Source organism: Odocoileus virginianus, chromosome 27 (genome assembly GCF_023699985.2).
Source record: "Odocoileus virginianus isolate 20LAN1187 ecotype Illinois chromosome 27, Ovbor_1.2, whole genome shotgun sequence".
NCBI classification, from domain to species: Eukaryota; Metazoa; Chordata; class Mammalia; order Artiodactyla; family Cervidae; genus Odocoileus; species Odocoileus virginianus.
In genome coordinates, this window is record NC_069700.1 from 34,144,722 (window position 1) to 34,164,696 (window position 19,975).

Here is a 19,975-nt window from a genome sequence, read left to right on the forward strand (position 1 = left end):
ATTCACACCCGGAAGGCCCAGGCGAAGGGGACGTGAGCAGGGAGGGCAGAGTCACTGAGCTGAGAAGAACACGGGCTCCAAAGGGCTCCACCCCAGCTCTATCGTCTGTCAGCCGTGTGACTTGAGCGAGTTGTTCAGCTTCTCTGATCCTGTATCTATACCTACACCTCCTCATCCAGTACACCATGTCCATGGTATGTCCAGGGTAACGCCTGGCCCAAGGGAGCATCTGAACAGGGGCAATGTCCCTCCCTTCTCTCCATGTGTGCATATGCAGGCCATCTTCTTTTCTCTCTTTCACTCGGCTGAAAGCAGGCGGGTTTGTCACTGGAGCAGGGACTGCTTTCGGCTCCTACAAGGCCATGCCTGGCCCAACAGTTGGCGGGTTATTCTTACAATTCTAGGGGGCTTGCTCACTGCCTTGGGGCAGATCCAGGGAGTCACTGAGTACGATCACTCTCAGGGCCTCCGCTGCCCGCTGACCTGAAATGAGGCTCTGCAGGGGGCCCCACAGCCTGCCAACACTCTGCTTCTGCTCGGTGACCAACAAGAGGCTCTGCTGTGCTCGAAAGTAGGGAGTGTTCTCTAAGGCAACATTAGTCTGGCTGGTCAGGCAGGTACTTTCCGAAGTGGAAGAATTGGATTTGGCCAGTCACCCCTCTGAGCAGAGGCCCTGCTGCATGGTGATCAAATAAGCAGGCTTCGGTCCCCCGGGTTCAAATCTCAGCTCTGCCACTTATTAGCTGTGCCGCTTCGGGCAGCTTTCCTAACCAGTCTGAGCCTTAGCACTCTCATCTGTAAAAGGGTACAATGATTTCTACCTCTCAGGGAGGTGTGGATGAAACCAGGTATCATGACGGGATGTGATGCGCACAGTGCATTCAACACATATTCGACTCAGCTGCTGGGTATCTACTGCTGTCTGCTGGGGATGATGGAAGGGGCTTAGACAAAGGTGAGCCCAGCTCTTGACGAGGCCAGTCAGGGTCAGAGCCTAGCCTGCAGGCAGTCACCTCACCATAATACACCCCAGCAGGTGCCAAGCCAGGGGTGAGAAGGGAGCCTTACTAGACACCCCATGGAGGGAGCAGGGAGAAGGAGGCAATTGAGAGAAACCACCAAAGCCAGAAATCTCGGCCGTTTCCACTAAGCCTCAACCAGAGGGAGGGGCAACAACTGGGAAACGGGTCCTAGAGGGAACACAGCAGCTTTCTGGCTGCTCCCCATGAGGTGCCTCACCCGACGGCTCTGTGGTGGGCTGGCTGAGCGCCGCTCTGTGGGCAGAGGGCCACTCAGGCCAGCCATCCAGTCTCCCTTCCATCCAGCAAGGGCCTGGTGAGCCTCTCTGCACAAGGCACTGGCCCCGCAAGCGGCCAGCTTCTGGGAAGACCTTTGATGTGGCTAGTGAACGCCCATCAGGACTGACATGACCGTGCAAGGCAAGCTGCTCCCCTGTGACTCAGCAAGGTGTCTGACTCATCCATGCATAGGATGGATGGACTGGTTCTCTCTCACAATGGAAGCAGAAAGCAGAAAGGAAGGCAAGGTTCAGGCTGCAGTTCGCAGACAGGAAGCAGCACACGGGCAAAGCCCTAGGAGTACTGAAGGCTGCTCAGAGGTACCCCTGGTTTTCCACGAGGTGCCCAGGCATGAGTACAAATATGAGTCCAAAACACACGGTCCTGGCGGTGCAGAGGACAAAGCCACCCTGGGCTGGCAGGGGCAGAGGCAGGCCTGGGGGCACATATGTCCACTGGGTCAGGGAATGGGCTAAAAAACAGACAAAATATTTTTCTAAAAGGTGACCCACTGCAAGGATTATAAGAGGCAAACTATGAGTAGGTGCTGTAAATACATTTTAAGAGGCAAACTATAAGTAGGTGCTGTAAATATAGCGGGGTGTTAAAGAGCCAGAAAAGAAGTCACAGGAATCACACAATGTAACAACATGTAAGCAGGACTGGATTAATACAATTTTGACTAGACGCAGCCTGCAGTTTGGGAATTTATTTACCTAGTGATTTTCTCTTAGGAAATCAAAGTTATCATCGGTCAATCTGACTTCTCATTTTTCAATTGCAATTGATTTGGTGCCATTATTTATTTACTTATTTATTTATCCTTTTTGGCTGTACCACATGACATGCAGGATCTTGGTTCCCTGACCAAGGATCAAACCCATGCTCCCAGCAGTGGAAGCACGGAGTCTCAACCACTGGACTGCCAGCGAAGTCCCATGGTGCCATTATTTAGAACAGGTTCTAGAGAGTCACCTAGAACTAACTCTAAAATCAGGGACATAGGCATGAAGGATTTAATCCGTGAAGACAGTCTGTACCCGACCTCCCAGTGACATCAAAGCTGACAAAATGTCACTTTGGAAAGCTGCCGGAGCACCAGAACTGTCCTGGGTCACTATCCAGGGAGAGTGACTCTTCAAGCTGGGCATACTAGACGTTCTGGAATCTGATTCTTCGAAATCCCAGCTGCATGGTGAGGACTGAGCGGAGACAGAGTTCTGACGTCTGGAACGGCCACTCCCAGGAGAGGGAGACTCGGCTGTGACCCGGGGGCTGTGAGGCTGGGGGCCCAGAGACAGCATAAACAGGCAGGGGCCCAGCTCGCATGCCCCCCCTCCCCCTGGCAGCCCCCAGGCACCTACCCAGCGGAGCGCGGGGACAGAGGCAGGCTGAGGTGCTGCTCTGGGCGGGGAAGGGCCAGGAGTTGAGAGGCTGTTAAGAAAGCATATTTTAAGGATGCTGAATTTTCAAATGACTCATGTATTTAAACAGACTGTTTTTCCTTAACATCAAAGTAAACAACTAGAATTTCAAAATATTTTAATATGAAAAATGCTCAAATAAATGCTTATCATCAAAAAAAAAAAAAAGAAAGCATTAGAAAGCATTTGAGGTGGCGGGCTCCACACCAGGAAGGTGGCAGCCTCGGGGTCTGGATGAGGGGAGGGAGGACCCTCAGCACACAGCTGCTTTTATTGTTCAGAAACAGGAAGGTGCTTTCTCCCTCTTCTAGCATTTGAAGCTCCGTCTGCCTGCTGCTATTCCACTGGCATGAAGTGACAAGTGTTCTACAGAAAGGGACTGAGGACACAGACCCAAAGGCAGGGAGGTGGGGAGGGGGGAGGGAGGGAAGGCGGAAGGGAGGAAGGGCCCGCCTGGAGGACCTTCTACAGCATTTCAGGTGGGTGGCTGTGGCCCCAGCGTGCCTCTCATCTCCTCTCCTACTCTCTTCCTCCCCTCACTGCTCCAGCCACCTGACCTCCTGGCTCCTCCCCTAACACACCAGCCAGGTTCCTGCTTCAGGGCCTTTGCACTTCCTTTCCCTCTGCCTCTAAGACTCTTCCCCCATATGGCTCACTCTCCTCTTTTGGCTCAAATGTTACCTTCTCGGCGAGGCCTTCCTCAAGCCCTCTATTTGAAACTGCCCTGACCTCTTTCCTACTTTATTTTTTGATATAGTATTTCTCACTATCCGACATGCTATTTACTTAATTCTGGCTCCTCCCCCTTCCTCACCACAACCACCAGGTGAGCAGGAGATCTGTTTATCTGTTTTGTTCACTCCTTCATTCCCAGTGCCTGGAACAGAGCCTGGCACCTAGTAGGGACCCAGTAAATACCGACTGGGTGAATGGGAGGAAGAAGAGTGGAGGGGAAGAGGGAACCAGGGTCAGATTTAAATTAACCTTGGATCCTCACCAGTCTGAATGAAGGTGTGGGGTGAGTTCCAAAAGCAAGGAACACGTACTATCTATCTGAAGCCTTCTCTTTTGCTCCCAAGAACTCCTGAATAGGTTTCCCCAGACAGTAAGTAAGTAAGTATTAGTCACTCAGTCATGCCCTACTCTTTGCGACCCCATGGACTGCAGCCCACAGTCCATGAGATTTTCCAGGCCAGGATAGTGGAGTGGGTTGCCATTTCCTTCTCCAGGGGACCTTCCCAGCCCAGGGGTTGAATCCGGGTCTTCTGCACTGCAGGCAGACTCTACCGACTGAGCTACAGACAGCATATTGCTTTAAATATTAGTTTGCAAAAAGGCTGGACCTAGAATCTCCAAGTACCATGAAAGGGATGCTCTACAACTGCCTCAGAATAAGAACAAGGGTCAGCCAAGTCACTACCTGCGCTTGGAGATGGATAAGCCCTGCAGTAGTTTCCTGTTGCCACCGTAACAAATCACCACAAACTCAGTGGCTTAAAACAAAACATTTATTCTCTTAGGATTCTGAAGGTCAAAAAACCAAAATTAGTTTCACTGGACCAAAATCAAGGTACTGGCAGGCCGTACTTCCTCCAGAGGTTCTAGGGGAGCATTTGTTTCCTGGCCTTTTCTAGCTTACACAGCTGCATTCCGAGCATTCCTTGGCCTCTTCCCCCATCCTTGGAGCCAGCAGCAGAGCAACCTGCTGCCGTGATCACTCGCCTTTTGTACCAGAGTCCCCTTTGCCTCCCTCTTCGAAGGACACTTGAGGCTGCACTTAGGGCCCATCAGGATGTGTGTGCTGTGTGCTCAGTCGCTCAGTCGTGTCCGACTCTATGCGCCCCTACAGACAGCAGCCCACCAGACTCTGTCCATGGGATTCTCCAGGCAGGAATACTGGAGTGGGTTGCCATTTCCTTCTCCAGGGGGTCTTCCTGACCTAAGGATTGAACCAGCATCTCTTACATCTGCTGCATTGGCAGGCGGGTTCTTTACCACCTGGAAGGGAGGTAAGCCAGGATAATCGCCCCATCTCAAGATCCTTACCTGAAAAACCCATTTTGCCATGTAAGGCAGCACCCACAGGGCCAGGTCTTAGGGCCTAAGTACCTCTGGGGGCCATTACCTAGTCCACCACCACAGAAGACAGGTGCCAAGAGTTGGGAAGAAATTCAGACCAATGGTCTGCAGGAAAGAAGAGTCAGATCTGGAGTCTTGGCCAGATCCTAGATCAGGGTCCTTCTTTTGCTCTAACTGCATGCTATTAATTAGGAGGGCTGGGAGTTATTTTAATGCAACTGAACACTTTGGCCTTTGGAGGGCCTTCTTAGAAGGAAAGGGTAATTTTTTTCTTCTCCAACCTGAAGTCCCCGGGGGACCACACAGAAGTCCATCTCAGGATGCACATGCTGAGGGTCAAGGGAACACAGTAGGGTCTGTGGACTGTCCTAAAAGCCTCTAAAGGAGGGGTAGCTGCAAGGAAATGATCTGGCCAGATGAACAAGCTCAAGATTAGGATTCAACTCAGTTCAGTTCAGTCGCTCAGTCGTGTCCGACTCTTTGCAACCCCATGAACCACAGCATGCCAGGCCTCCCTGTCCATCACCAACTCCCGGAGTCTACCCAAACCCATGTCCATCAAGTCAGTGATGCCATCCAGCCATCTCATCCTCTGTCATCCCCTTCTCCTCCTGCCCCCAATCCCTCCCAGCATCAGGGTCTTTTCCAATGAGTGAACTCTTCACATGAGGTGGCCACAGTATTGGAGTTTCAGCTTCAGCACCAGTCCTTCCAATGAACACCCAGGACTGATCTCCCTTAGGATGGACTGGTTGGATCTCCTTGCAGTCCAAGAGACTCTCAAGAGTCTTCTCCAACACCACAGTTCAAAAGCATCAATTTTTCGGTGCTCAACTTTCTTCACAGGCCTACTTTCACATCCATACATGACCACTAGAAAAACCACAGCCTTGACTAGATGGACCTTTGTTGGCAAAGTAATGTCTCTGCTTTTTAATATGCTACCTAGGTTGGTCATAACTTTCCTTCCAAGGAGTAAGCGTCTTTTAATTTTATGGCTGCAATCACCATCTGCAGTGATTGGGATGGCAGGTAAGTTTTCTCCCACGAGACCTGACTTGGGAGGAGGGCTGTGAGAACCCATCTGAGTCTAGAGAGAGGTTCCAGATCAACTGGTGATATCTGATGCCAGGAAGCGCCAGGTGACCGTCAGTCCGAACACTGCACATTACCCACTCTGCTCCACACGGCACCTCTGGGAGCTACAGCAAGGTGGCTTCTGCCCGGACATCAATAGACACGGAGAGACAAAGCAAGAGAAACACAGCTGCCCCGGGATACAGCTCTAAACCCGGGACGCGGTCCCACTGCTGTGCAGCACCACATGGTTTCTTGGTCGGAACGTGCTGCTCATTCCCCTCAAAGCCTTCAAGGGCTCAGGGAGGTGACTGAGGATGATAAATTTCCACTATAAGAACGATATGCTTATCTCATGGGTTTTATTGATCCACTGGGTCACCAGTGGACCCAGCTGGCTAAAAATATTTAGTAGGGAAATGACAGAGTGGTTCTTAACCAGGGGTGACTTTGTCCGAAGGAGAATGTAGCAATGTCTGGAGACATTTCAGGTTTTCACCAAGGTTGGGGGGGTAAAACTGGCATCTGGTGGGTAGAAGCCAGGGGTGATGCTTGACACGCTACAATATGCAGACAGCCCATTCAGCAAAGAGGTACCAGCACAAAATGTCTACAGTGCTGGGGCTGAGAAACCCGACGCCAGAGAAAACAGAACGGGAGGTGAAGGAAGCAGAGTGACAGCCGCAAGCAACGAACGCTTTATGGGATTAAGGGAAATGGTAAAGGCACACCTGGCCTGCTTGTTTGGAAAAAGGGATGATCAGTGGGCTCTGGGTTCTGGCAAGTTCAAGGACGGCCTGTCTGGTAGGCGAGCGGGCCTGCAGACAGCTGTGTACGCAAAGCAGCTTGCCTGGCCCTCACTGCCGGCAGGCAAGCAGAGCTGGCTTGTGCTTTCAGCGGAGCGGTAGCCAAGAAACTCTGTGCCACTGAGGTCACAATTCTTGGATGAAGGAAGTGCCAAAAGCAGTCATAAGATAAGGACCCGAGAGTCATAGCAGTTTACAAAGGAAAGCAACAAAAATCTGTTTTTAGGTCCCTAACAACACAACTGGAGGCAGGAGGAGAAGGGGACGACAGACGATGAGATTGCTGGATGGCATCACCGACTCAATGGACATGAATATGAGTAAACTCCGGGAACTGGTGATGGACAGGGAGCCTGGCGTGCTGCGATTCATGGGGTCGCAAGCAGTCAGACACGACTGAGTAACTGAACTGAACTGAACAGTACAATAATAAAGAAATGAACTTAAACATGAGGTCATTTTCCCATAACACCTGGGAGACTCCCTTCAGGATCCGTCTCGTGGGGGATCTCTTTCAAAGCTGTATTGCTATGAGTTGTAGATAATTTGGGAAGGGTCTCGGGAAAGCTGGTGAGACGACACCAAGACCTGGGAGAAGTCAGGCTTTGCAGATGGGATGTGAAAGGAGAAGGGCCACATACTGCCTGGAACTCCAGGAGCTACTGAGGAGCAGATGAAGACGCCTGTCAGTGGGGGAGGGACCTAGTGCAGGAAACCACTTCCTCCTGAGCACAGTGCCCCGGAGAACCCAGCACTTACGGAGGCTCCTCAGTCTCCAAGTCACAACCCCACACCCTGAGCACTAAGAGTCACATCCAGCTCTGCCCAACACTAATGCCGCTCCAGCCCTTCCCCGGGCGTCTTCTCAGACAGAAAGAGCCACAGAGACAGGTCAAGGGCATGAGGTGCTTGAGCTTGGCAGCCAGGGCCCGGGAACTGCGGAAGCAGCCAGCCCCTGCCCTAAGGCTGGAGATCAGTGAGAGCAGTCTTAGCTGGGTCTCAAGCAGTTCCTCCAGCCTCATCCTCCATCTCCGTTTGCTGTTCCCCCCAGTGCCAGCCCTCTTCCTTCCCCCTCTTCATCCCTCTCCCTCCCATCCTTCCATCTGTCCCCTTCTTCTCACCCTCTTCCTCACTCCCTCTTGGTCAGGGATACTGAAACTGTCAGCGTGTCACATGAAACTTTATCTTTCCTGCTTCTTATCTGATAAACTATGAACAACTTTTCAATGTGTCTTGCCAATAAAACCTAAATTCAGTTGCCTTCTAACTTTTGTGAGCCCTTTAGCCTCTCTGGTGTATCAGCACCCCTAAACAACGTGTGTGTATGTGTGTGTGTGCGCGTTATTCCACCCAGGCTCTGTGAACTTAATCGGTGTGGCTGGCAGCTCAAAATCAATTAATTTCAACAGCAACCAAAGGAACTCAGATTATACATGAGGAAGAATTTCCTCATACTTAAGACTACTGTAGTAATCTCCTACCTAACCTCTCTACCTTCATTCTTTCTCCATTTAATCAACCTTTGTGCAATATTAACATAATGACTCCATGCTCTAAAACCATAGGCAGTCACCCATTGCCCAAAGAACATGGGGTACAGATTTCCTCACCTGGCATTCAATGACATCTATCAAGCTACTAGAAGTTTCCTAACAGTGGTTTCCAGAAATGGAAATGGTGAGAAAACACACTTTTCTCCTGTGAGTAATCATCTACAGGCCAGGTTACCTCTCAGAAGGAATGCTAAAAAAGAGAGACACCTGGCCTCCATAGAGCCCTCTCTCCTTCCCAATGAACCACATGTCCTGTTGTTCATAGCCCTGTGCAGCCCTCTCCTGAATCTGAACCGGTCCAATGACCAAGAAAACACAAAGTGACATTGTGTGGCTTCGAAGGCGAGGCCCTAAGAAACCTTGCCTGATCTCTTAATACACTCAGTCTTTCTGTATTTCTGCTCATAACAGCTGCCATACTGTGAGAGGCACAGGGCACATGGAAAGGCCCCGTGTAGGTACCCTAGTCAAAACCGAGCATCAAGTGCCATGTGAGTGAGCCAGTGTGGACATCCAGCCCAGCTGGGCGTTCAGATGACTCCTGCCTTGGTCTCCACTTGACTACAGCAACATGAGAGACCCCAAGTTAGAATTACCCAGCTGAGCCCAGTCAACCCACAGAATCATGAAAAATAATAATGTGCCAATTTCACTTAAGAATGTCCTAGATGAACCAATAAAAAACTAACTTTATTAAATCATGCCCCTTGAGTGCATGTCTTCTTTTTTTTAGGCTGTGCCACAAGGCATGCATGGCCTTAGTTCCCCAACCAGGAATTGAACCTGTGCCCCCTGCAGTGGAAGAGAGGAGTCTTAACCACTGGACCACCAGGGACGTCCCAAGTACATGTCTTTTAAATGTCCTTTATAACAAATCAGGAGTTCCAAGACTGTTCCAAAGAAAAGCAATTGGGCAATTGTTTGAGTTGCAAGCTAAACTAGCCACTTTTGTTTTCCTTCATAAAGTACTATTTTTACTTGAAAGAAAAGAATAACAGCCAAATAAATTATGATTATTTAGACTGGGTATTTAACAAACTTTTTCTTGAAAATGAAGTGAGCTGTCACTTCAAGAAAAGAAACTGACAGTGTGTTAACAACAATAAAAAATCTAGCTTTCAACAAAATATTTACATTATAGAAAACTTGTATCCACCACTGTGAGCTTCACAGCTTCCCAATACTTGAAGGATAAAATCAATGGTCTGAACATGATTTACTGATGTTATAAAATGAAATATGTCAACACTTAGAAAATATATATAACTCAGTGAACCAATATTTTCCAAAGACCAAAATAAAAGATCCATTTGAAGTGCAAGATGGGCCAATGGATTATAAATGTCACAAAGTATGAGAAGTTTGTTGATAAGGTTTCAGACTCCACATTTCAACTAACCTTTAAGAAACTACCACTTGTCCAGTTTTGGTACAGTATAAAAGAAGAATATCCATAATTATCTGCAAGAGCTATTAAAATACGCTTCTCCTTCTCAATTACCTATCTGTATGAGGCCAGATTTTCTTCATATTCCTCAACTGAGACTGTACTTCAAGAGATTGAATACAGAAATAGCTGTGAGAATCCAGCTCTCTTCTCTTCTATTAAACCAAACATTAGCAAAAATGTAAAACAATGTCCCTCCTCTCAACATTTTTGTTTTGGAAAATAGTTATTTTTCATTAAAAGTGTTATTTATGATAAATGTAATGGTTTTATTATTATATTAAATGAATTCATAAATTAGTAATTTTTTAAACTGCCTTGGTTTTAACTTCCAATACAGTAAACAAAAGTTCATGACGTCCTTAACAGTTTTTAAGAGCATGAAGTTGACTTCAGAACAAACCAGCTTCCTTCCAATCTGATGCCCAGTTTCTTTAGGGGCAAAGCCAACCCTCACGGATGACTCGCTCCTATCAATGACTGTCCTTGTACGGCACATGTTTTCAGTACTCACTGGCTCTCAGTGTTCAAAACACGTTTTTATGCATATGTCCAGGCCATGGGGACAGCTAAGAACCATGTCTGAAATCATCTGTCACAGCATCTGGCCCCAAAAAAGTGCCTGAGGTGGGAAAGACTAAGATGACAACACCAGTTTTTTGAGATTAACACTGAAAAATCCGATAAACCTACAGCCTCATCTTTGCCAGTGGAAACTGAGAAAGAAAACTTCCGGCTGGGGATGGGAGCTCAAAGTTAAGAGATGAACAGGACAACTGACCCTGGATATGGACAATAGCTGCCACTGTGGCGAGCTGCTGCTCAAACAAATGACCAAACAAATCAAGTCAACGCAGCAGTTCTCCCTGATTATGGGGAACTTCTCTCTCTGCCTTCTCTCAGAGAACCTCAGAAGTCCTCCCAAATCCTCCTCCTTCCACGTTCACATTTCCTTCAGAGAAAAAGACTTGGTATTGGATTAATAGGAGGGGCCTTGCCTGAGACCTTCCTGCAAGATCCACAAACAGCCTGACCCCCACAGACTGACAGACACATGAGCTCAGCACCCTGTTTGGCAACAGGAAAACCCACGGGGTGTTAGAGGCAGAGAAAGGGAAGTGAAACCCATAAACAGCTATTAAAACTACTGAGCTTCAGAGATTAAAACAAATCAAACAGGAGCCCCACATTACCCTGGCTCCCAGCAGAGACCCCATCATGGCCAGGCTTCCCAGATAGTTGGGACAATTAACATCGAATTCCATGGTGCTCCCCTTCTGAGAGTTTACAAAACCTGCCAGGCATCCTGAGAGCCAAATAGGGAAACAGCAATGGGAAGTGCGGAGCATTGTCTGACTCTCCTGAGGACCTGATATCCCAGCAGAGATGTTAGGAACAATTCTACGTATCACGCCCAGCTCTCGCATACATGCCAGCAAACTACAGATCCATGAACAGGGACAGAATCTGGTTTCTTACCATCACCATTTTCCAAGTGCCTAGTAACACACTTGGCACACAGCAGGCACTCAAAAATGTTTGTTGCATAAATGAAAGAGAAAGATACACACCATCATTGTGGCCTGGCACCCATATGGACAGAGAAGAAAGTCTGTACCTTTATTCATTCAATATTTACTTAGCATCTCCTCTGTACCAGACACTGTCCTAGACACAACAGGAAATAAAATAAGACTTCTCCCTTGTGGAGTTTATGTTTCAGTGAGTGTAAAGGTGAAAACCTTAATGCTCCTCAAAATAACCATGTAAGCCACAGATTCAATAATTAATTAATTACTGTCACTACCAGATGCAGTGACAGGGGTCTGGGATCTGGGACCCCGCACTAGAGAAATCACATCCATCAGTTGTCAGAAGACCCGAGGTAAGAAAGACAGGATTACCTCTTTGGTGCATCTGTCCTCATCTGTTGGTGAACAGAAGCCACTGCGTGAGCACCATGTACATACCCCAAAACACCGCACAAGGCTGCAGGAGAGAAAGAAACCCCCCATCTTTAACTGAGAGACACCGGGGGTCAGAAAAACAGCTCTGATACAATATAATGAAACACGAGGGCTCAGAGGGTGCTCCCAGGGCAACCTGGCTCCTTCTCTGTCACTGACACACACCCTGAGATGTTGTGATTCTGAGCCTGAGTCAGCAAATATTTCCCAATCCTGGAAGTCATCTGCTCATTTCCAAGTCAGCAGACACCGGCTTTGCTGCTTCTACCAGGTGGGTGGGAGGAGCTGGCCAGGTGGGTGGGAGGAGCTGGCGAGGTGGGGAAGAAGCCGGAGTCCAACACTCCCCACCGGCGGCAGCGGAGATGCCCTGAGTCATACTTGATTCCTTGACCACAGCCCAGTGGAGACAGCACTGGAGTCACACCCTCATCACCAGCCTCTGAGCCATGAAGGCCAAGAACCATGTGCCATGGAAGAAGACCCGGGTGTCTGAAACTTGATGCAAGGGGCTGTTTTCTCCCTGCCAGGCTCAAGCATGTGCCCAGCTCTCCTGACATCACCAAACTCGGCTGCTGCGAGTGGCTCCTCCCTCCGGATCCAAAGGCACAGAGGAAGGCCCTGTAGTTTAGCTTCCCAGCCTGCAGGTAGCACCCTAGGAGGTGGGGCTCAGTGACAGAAGACAGCTGAAGCCTTTAGCAGCGAAAGGGCCAGCCCCTTCTCAGAGAAGCTGCACCATCCCAGGACACGCCGGGAGCCACAGGCCCTGGGGAGAGCTTGCACAACAGCCAGGACAGTGGCATTCTGTCCAAAAAAGAGGCCAGTGAGCTTCCCAGGCCAGCGCCCAACACTGGCTGTCCTCTCACCGGGCCCTGGGGAGCGGACTCTGAGGGACCACAGGTAGGACTGGAAGGCTGTGTGGCGGCAACTCTTCCTGCATGCACGGAGGAGGAAAGCAGGAGTGGAAAAGTGAGGAGAAAGGCAGCCGAACAGAGCGGGTCACTGAGCTAAGGGCTGCTGGGCGACCCTATCTGTGGGACAAGGTCAGCGGCCTGTCTGCCAAGCTCTGCAAAAATCACGGGCACTCGGTCCTGGAAAATCACGACTACCTACACAGAAGACAACCGGGTGCACAAACTGCAAGAAGCTCTCTGGCCGGAGCTGCTGGTGCCCAAGCTGCTCCCCAAGGACCGGGCCTGACCTCCTCTCGAGCCCTTCTCACTGGCCGCCTCGGTGGAGAGTGCTACCAGTGGGTAAGCAGGCAGAGGAGCAGCAAACAGCTCAAAAGAGTTGGATGAAGTCCCAGGGAGCCAGAGGCTGGACGAAAGGACCACCAAACACACGACCCCAACTTCATCAAAAGGACTCACCAGAGGGGTGTTTTCTATAGCAACAAGGGACCCCTTTTGGTCCTGTCTGCCCAAACCCTTCCCCTAGTGCTGCTTGGGAAAGGGGACTGGCTCAGCCTTCCACAGCTCTATTCCTCTCACAGAAAAGGGTCTGTGCACAGGAGGGCTCCAAAACTTTAAAGTTTGGTCTGGCCGATTTAGTTGGCTCTCCACCACAGCTCCTGAAGGCTGCCAATTCTGTATTCAATTCTGGCTCAAAGGCAGAGAGCACGGTCCTTAAAAGAAGAGACCCAGAAACCCAGAGCCAGGTGAAACAACAGGCTTTCATTTTTGAACCTGCGAGTGGGTCACGCTTTCAGAATCCTTCAAGATCAGACTGGACAGAAACAGAGGATATGTTATTTCCTGAACATCTCCCGAGTCCCCGAGAGGACTAACACCAAATAAAGGAGCTCAAACTGAACACATTTGTGACGAACTTTCACCTTGGCAAGAAGGTTAAACATCCAGATGCACCATGAACATGGTGGGTTCTCCAGCCCCAGTGATTGGAAGTAAGGCAAGCTTCTGGCACTGTCTTCCTAAAGCAGACCCACAAACTGCTTGGGCAGATACGACCTGATAGCCTCGGCTACGCCTGGGCAAATGGAACAGAACCTCAGTGTCAGCCTCCCTCTTGGAGCCACAGGAAATGAAGCTCCCAAGGAAAACAGAAGGAGAAAAACCTTCAGAAGAACCTGCTCAGTGATTTGACATCAGAAGCCCAGAACACACTCACTCAGTGGGTTAAGAGATGCGTGAGGAAAAGATTAGCAGGTGGTTTCAGCCACCAATAACAAGAGGGATAGATACCTGCCAGCCCCAGGGCTATCAGGCTGGCAATCTATTTCAAAACTTGAACAGGAAAAAAAATGTTCTGGAGTCAGTACAGAGGAAACAGGTTGAGGTCCACAGGCATTCTCTGGAGACTTCTCTTAGCTCCCTGGGATGGGGCATTGGGTGGAGGGTGGGAGGAAGGGCAGAGACAGGCTGGGGTATCATGGCTTAAATGTGTATAATATGTCCAGAGTGTAAAGCCACAAAGCCCTGTTTCCTGGAAGGGGAAAACAGTTGGATGAGGCCTCCAACTACCCCTGGCACACACCCAATTCAGCGGCTGGTCTCTCCTCAAGGGTTCCTGGAAGTCAACAAACCCATAAAGGGGAAGTACTCAGCTGAGACTGGGAGAATGATCTATAAATTGGACATTATCCCTGACGCAACACCCGAGTAAATTCTCCCACACAGACACACGTTATATTCACCTCAGACATTCAGAGCCTTACTTCAATCAAGGGGCTGCACACCCTACCCCACGGGGATCTCATCTGTGGGTCATGCGAAACAAAGTAGTGTCTGGAGCTCAATGCTTCTCCCAGAAGCAGAGGCAAGGAACTGGGAGGGAAGGGGAGGTGGATGACAGGAATGCAGGGGACAGGGCTGACTAGAAAGAAATCCTGAGAGTGGGGCAAAAAAAAACAACAGGGCTTCTGCGGGGAACCAGGGTAGGAGAGGCTTAGGCAGACAGGGATTGAAGGCATGGGCTGAAAAAGCCAAGTAACAATGTGGGAAAGCTGTGGGGGGGGAGGGAGTAATACTGGGGCGGGGGGGGGGCAGGCAATTGGGGGAAAGAGAGGACGGGGATGGGGAAAGAGAGCAAAGACTGGGAAGGCAAGGATAGGAGGACGAAGGACAGGATGATGAGGCGGGGGAGGGCAGAGAAGCTCTCCAAGGAGACCCTGGGCAAAGACGGTCAAGGCTTTGGGGACATCAGAGAAGGGATGGAGAAAGAGATGAGAGGCAGGGGTGGGAGGGGACCCAGAGCCTGAGACGCCGGCTCTCAGAACACACAAGTGGGAAGAGGCGAAGATACGAGGCCCAGAAGGGGCCGCAGAAGTCTGGGGGTCGAGGGGAGGAGGCCCACAGTTCGGGCTCGACAAGCGACGGGCGTCCAAAGGCTGGGGGCGCAGTGGCAGCGGGGCGGGGTGCCCGGAGAGCCACGGACGGCCGCAGCCCGCCCGGGCCCGAGCGACGGGAAGCGACGGCCGCCAGGTCGACGGACCCCCTGCGCCTCTCGCCCCGCACTCCACTCCCCGCCGGGCCTCGCGCACCAGGCTCGCGGCTCGCCTCAGCCGGGGCCCGCGGCTCTCCCGCCTCCGCCGCTCCGCCGACCCACTTCCCAGGACCCGGACTGACCTGTCCCGGCTGCCCCCCGCGCCGCCGCCGCCGCCGTCCCACAGGCTCCGCAGGCGCCTCCGGCTCCTGCCAAAACTTTTCCCATTAATCCCCGGCTCCGCGCGGCGGCCGCGGCGTCACACGCTGCGCGGCCCGGCCCCGCCCCCGCCAGCGCGACGTCACCGGGCCGCTCGTCCCCGCCCCCTCTTTTCCACGCCCCCTTCCGCTTCGGTCGCGGCCAATCACCGCACGCCTGGGATCCGCCCCCTGACTCTGCCGCTCCGCCCACCTCACGCGGCGCCGGGCCCACCTGCAGCGCCCTCTGGTGCCCAGGGAGAAGCCGAGGCGGAAGCTCCAGGACCAGTAAGACACGTCTGGCAAGTATCACAGAAGAGGATTGGAAGTTGGAAGGAAACGTAGCGATTATTTTAGTACAGTCTCCTTATCCTTCCCGGGAAGAAACAGCCCCAGAGAAGGTGTGTGACTTGCAGTGAGAGGCATTACGGAGGCTGGAACCTGGATATTCCGCTGAAGAAGACTATGCTCCCTCTGATTTTCACAAAAGGGCTTTGTCCTTCAAGTTCAGTACAGTTCGGTTCAGTCGCTCAGTCGTGTGGACTCTTTGCGACCCCATGGACTGCAGCACGCCAGGCTTTCCTGTCCATCGCCAGTTCCCGGAGCGTACCAAAACTCATGTCCATCGAGTCGGTGATGCCATCCAACCATCTCATCCTCTGTCGTTCCCTTCTCCTCCCGCCTTCAATTTTTCCCAGCATCAGGGTCTTTTCCAGTGAGTCAGTTCTTCACATCAGGTGGCCAAAGTATTGGAGTTTCAGCTTCAGCATCAATCCTTCCAATGAATATTCAGGACTGATTTCCTTTAGGATAGACTGGTTGGATCTCCTTGCAGTCCACGGGACTCTCAAGAGTCTTCTCCAACACCACAGTTCAAAAGCATCAATTCTTCGGCCTTCAAGAGGCTTCTGTAACTAGAAATTTGGACTTCCCTGGTGATTCAGTCGGTAAAGAATTCAGGTGTAATGCGGCGACCCGGATTTGATTCCTGGGTGGGGAAGATTCCCCTAGAGTAGGAAATGGCAACCCACTCTAGTATTCTTGCCTGGGAAATCCCATGGACAGAGGAGCCTGTCGAACTACAGTCCCTGGTGTTGCAAAGAGTCGGACATGACTGAGCGACTAAACCACCACAACTAGAAATTTATGGTTCTGGATTTCTTACTTATCTTCTCACTTATCTAAAATACTTACCCTGTAAATGGGGAACATCCTTCCTCCTGTTGTAGAAAATTCTGTTGTCCCTATTTAACCCAGGTCTTTAGGACCTGGAAGGGACCTGTCATCCCAACCTTCAGATATACCATAAAAAGGTACTTAGCAGGGAGGTCCCTGGTGGTCCAGTGGCTAAGACTCTGCTCTCCCAATGCAAATGGGCTAGATTTGATTCCTGCTCGGGGAGCTATATCCTGCGTGTAGCAACTAAAGATCCAGTGCAGCCGTAAATGAATTTTTTTTTTTTTAAGTACCTAGCAGCTGGGATGCAGTCTTTAAAAAAAATAAATAAATATTTATCGGCAGACGGATTCTAGACCACTGGACCACCTGGGAAGTCCCTGGAAGGCAATCTTATGAAAGAGATTGGATTTGTCATCTGGAGATGAACAAACCTTGTAGGTATATTATCTCCTCTCCATCATCTTTAACATAAAGGTTACACTCCGCTCTCTCATATACTCCCCAGGCTACACCCTCAGATATCTGGTTAATAGAACTGAGTGATTTTTTTCTCTCTGCTTCTCTCTTTCCCCACCCCACCCCCCACTTTGTGAAATGAATGTGCAATACTTTTGTAATTCAAACATCAACCTCCTTGCCTTTGAGATGGAAGGAAGAATGGGTTGTGAAGTCAAAGCCTTCCCTAAGATTTCTGCAAATTTCTGGGGGATTTATATTCTCATAAATCTCTCTGCCTCCAGGCTTCAGCTTCTGCTAGGCTGTTGCAGTCACAGTTCAGAAATGTAGAGATGAAACTCAGCCCTTCCTGAGAACTGCCCAAACCTCTTCCCACACAAAACATTCATGGGTATAGATGGTATGATGCTCTGGGCCCTGGGGCGGGATCACATGACGCATTGCAAATAGTTTAAACTCACACAGTGGACATTCTTCATAAAGTTGAAGTTTTCTGATTGGCTCTTTTCCCCTTAGGGCCTGGCCTTTTCCCAAATTACTACCTCTCCTCCCTGCCCCACCATTCTCCCTTCTGCCCCACTGTGTCCAGAGAAAAAAACAAATCCCTGTGGCTTTCTAGGCGCATCTCTTCATTGCTAGGGTTCCTGCCAACATTCAGGCCCTGAAGATCTCACTTCCTTCCTTTAAAAGACTCATTTCCCCTAAAGACAACTCCTTCTCTAAAAGAAATTCTGGGAACACTGTTAAGATAGTATATTTTTTATTCCTTTTTTTTTTTTTAAACTTGCCGCAAGTCACGTGGGATCCTGGTTCCCCCACCAGGGATTGAACCAATATTCCCGATATTGAAAGCATGGAGTCCCAACCACTGGACCACCAGGGAAGTCCCAGGGATGGTACATTTTAAACCTCCCTTCACTTTTATACTAAAAGGATGTGTATGTATATATATATTTGTATATATATGTATGTGTGTATATATATATATATATTCACCTAAATCAGTTAGCTTCTGTTGCTTGAGTCCAAAACAGACCAATATAGCTTCCCCAGATCTTCATTTTGACTAGATTTGCCTACAGGCACAGCTCACAGTGGGAAAATTTGGTTCCTGCCAAGGCTTTTCAGACCAGCCAGAGAGCTGAGCTACGAAAACCTGCTGTGATGCCCAATTACAGTGTAAGTGAATGGTAACTTACAGTGTGGAATAAGGCTAGACCTGCTTTGAATTGTTGGATCTGGTCGCCTCCACAGCCATTTCAAGATCCAGCCGGCAGGTGGAGTCCTCCTTGGCCTCCTGAAATCGGCCTCCTCATCCCTTCTCTGTCCTCAGCTACAGCAGGGGCCAGAGAGGCATCACTGAACTGGCGTCTCTTCAGCCTGGAGTGACACTGGGCTTGAGAAATAGGTGCTTTACATACCCTGACAACAGTTTGCAAAAAGCCTGTTACATTCCAGCCCTTCCAGTCCATTACCCGACCTCCCCAACCCTCAGAGTGGTGACCTGGGGCCGCAATGACTGCACTTTGCCCCTGGCCCCAAGTTTATAGGTATCTTTGAAGTCATCAGAGATTGGATACATTCTCCTTTGTCCAGGATATTGGTAAGGTCAAAGGTGTTCTTTTCTAACCCTGCAATTAAAAGACAGCAAAATATCTTCTCCTGCTCCTAAAAATGTCCCCCAGGACTGACAGCTTCTCATGCTAGTCCCGATTCAGGGTGGTCTTTTCCCTGCCTTGCTGCAACCAGCAACACCTCCTGTTCCCATCATAGAATAGTCAAAAGGCAGGAATGGACTCCATTTACAGGTGAGGAGACTGAGGTTTAGAGATTGTCCTGCCACCTCAAGCCTAAACACTACCTGGCTTCCGAGAATATCTCATTAGTTCCCATTCTATCTTTCTAGTCACAGTCCTTTATAGTTAGTAGTCTTCAAAATTTTTGCCCCTCTACCCCTAAAAGAACATATAAGAACTAATGCAGTTCCTTGCACATTCTTAAGGTGACATCTACTGTTTTTCATATTGGTTTAAAACAGTTGCAGAGAATGGATATAATTTCTACTAGTTTATAAACATTAACATTTTATATATATATATATGGGCGGGCATATGTACTTAGTTGTGTCTGACTGCCTCTCCATGGACTGCAGTCTGCCAGGTTCTTCTGTCCATGGAACTTTCAAGAATATTGGAGTGGGTTTCCATTTCCTACGCCAGGGGATCTTCCCAACACAAGGATCAAACAAGTATCTCTTGTGTCTCCTGCACTGGCAAGCGGGTTTTTTACCACTGTGCCACCTGGTGCGCCATAAAACTACTTTTTTACCCTTTTAAATGTGCTGAATAAGACTCAAATCCCATAGTGAACAAACAGATAAACAACAAGGACCTATGGTATAACACAGGGAACTATATTCAATATCTTATTGGAAAAGAATTTGAAGAGAATATATATATATCATATAGCTGAGTCACTTCGCTGTACATCTGAAATCAACACAATGTTGTAAATTAACTGTCCTTCAATTTCTTTAAATGGTAGAAAGAAGTATCAAGGTCAAGACAGTAAAAAAAAAAAAAAAATGAACAAGTTCTTCAGCAATCAAAAATTTTACATTATCTCCTTTTCTCCTTATACTTGTATTTCCATTCCAGTCCCCCATTAAAAATCTAACCTTAGGGAGTTCCCTAGTGGTGCAGTGGTTAGGACTCTGCATGCTCACAGACAAGGGCCCAGGTTCAATCCCAGGTGGAGGATATGAAGGCCTTAGCCATGGCAATAACCATGGGGTTAGAGATGGAGGGATAAATATGAAACCATGAAGGAGAGAGAATTGACTGGATTTGGTGATGGATTTTTCATAAGGGGGTGCCAGGGAGGGAGCAAGTTATCCTAGATTCCCAGATCTCTGTCTTAGGTAGTGAGGTAGGTAATCAGGCAATATGGGAAAGAAGCAAGTCTGGAAGGTTTTAGGCAAGTTACCTGACCTCTCTGAGCCTCAGTTTCCCCATATGTAAAAAGAGAATAATAATATCCATCTCTCAGGGTTGC

The 19,975-nt window shown here is 49.4% G+C and overlaps 1 protein-coding gene across 3 annotated transcripts in view; it reads right to left on the reverse strand.

Annotated features, from left to right (window-relative positions):
* Positions 1-15,371, reverse strand: part of PPARD (peroxisome proliferator activated receptor delta) — an 85,873-nt gene extending 70,502 nt beyond the window's left edge. The window contains exons 1-3 of one of the 3 annotated variants that reach the window (XM_070456551.1): positions 15,233-15,371; positions 11,589-11,673; positions 2,663-2,732 (exon numbers count right to left, since the gene is read on the reverse strand). The gene's annotated coding sequence lies outside the window, so the exon portion shown is untranslated. The remainder of the gene's footprint in view (positions 1-2,662; positions 2,733-11,588; positions 11,674-15,232) is intronic. The other 2 variants (XM_020886842.2, XM_070456550.1) reach the window with 2 other exon arrangements.
* Between the last annotated feature and the right edge of the window lie 4,604 nt (positions 15,372-19,975).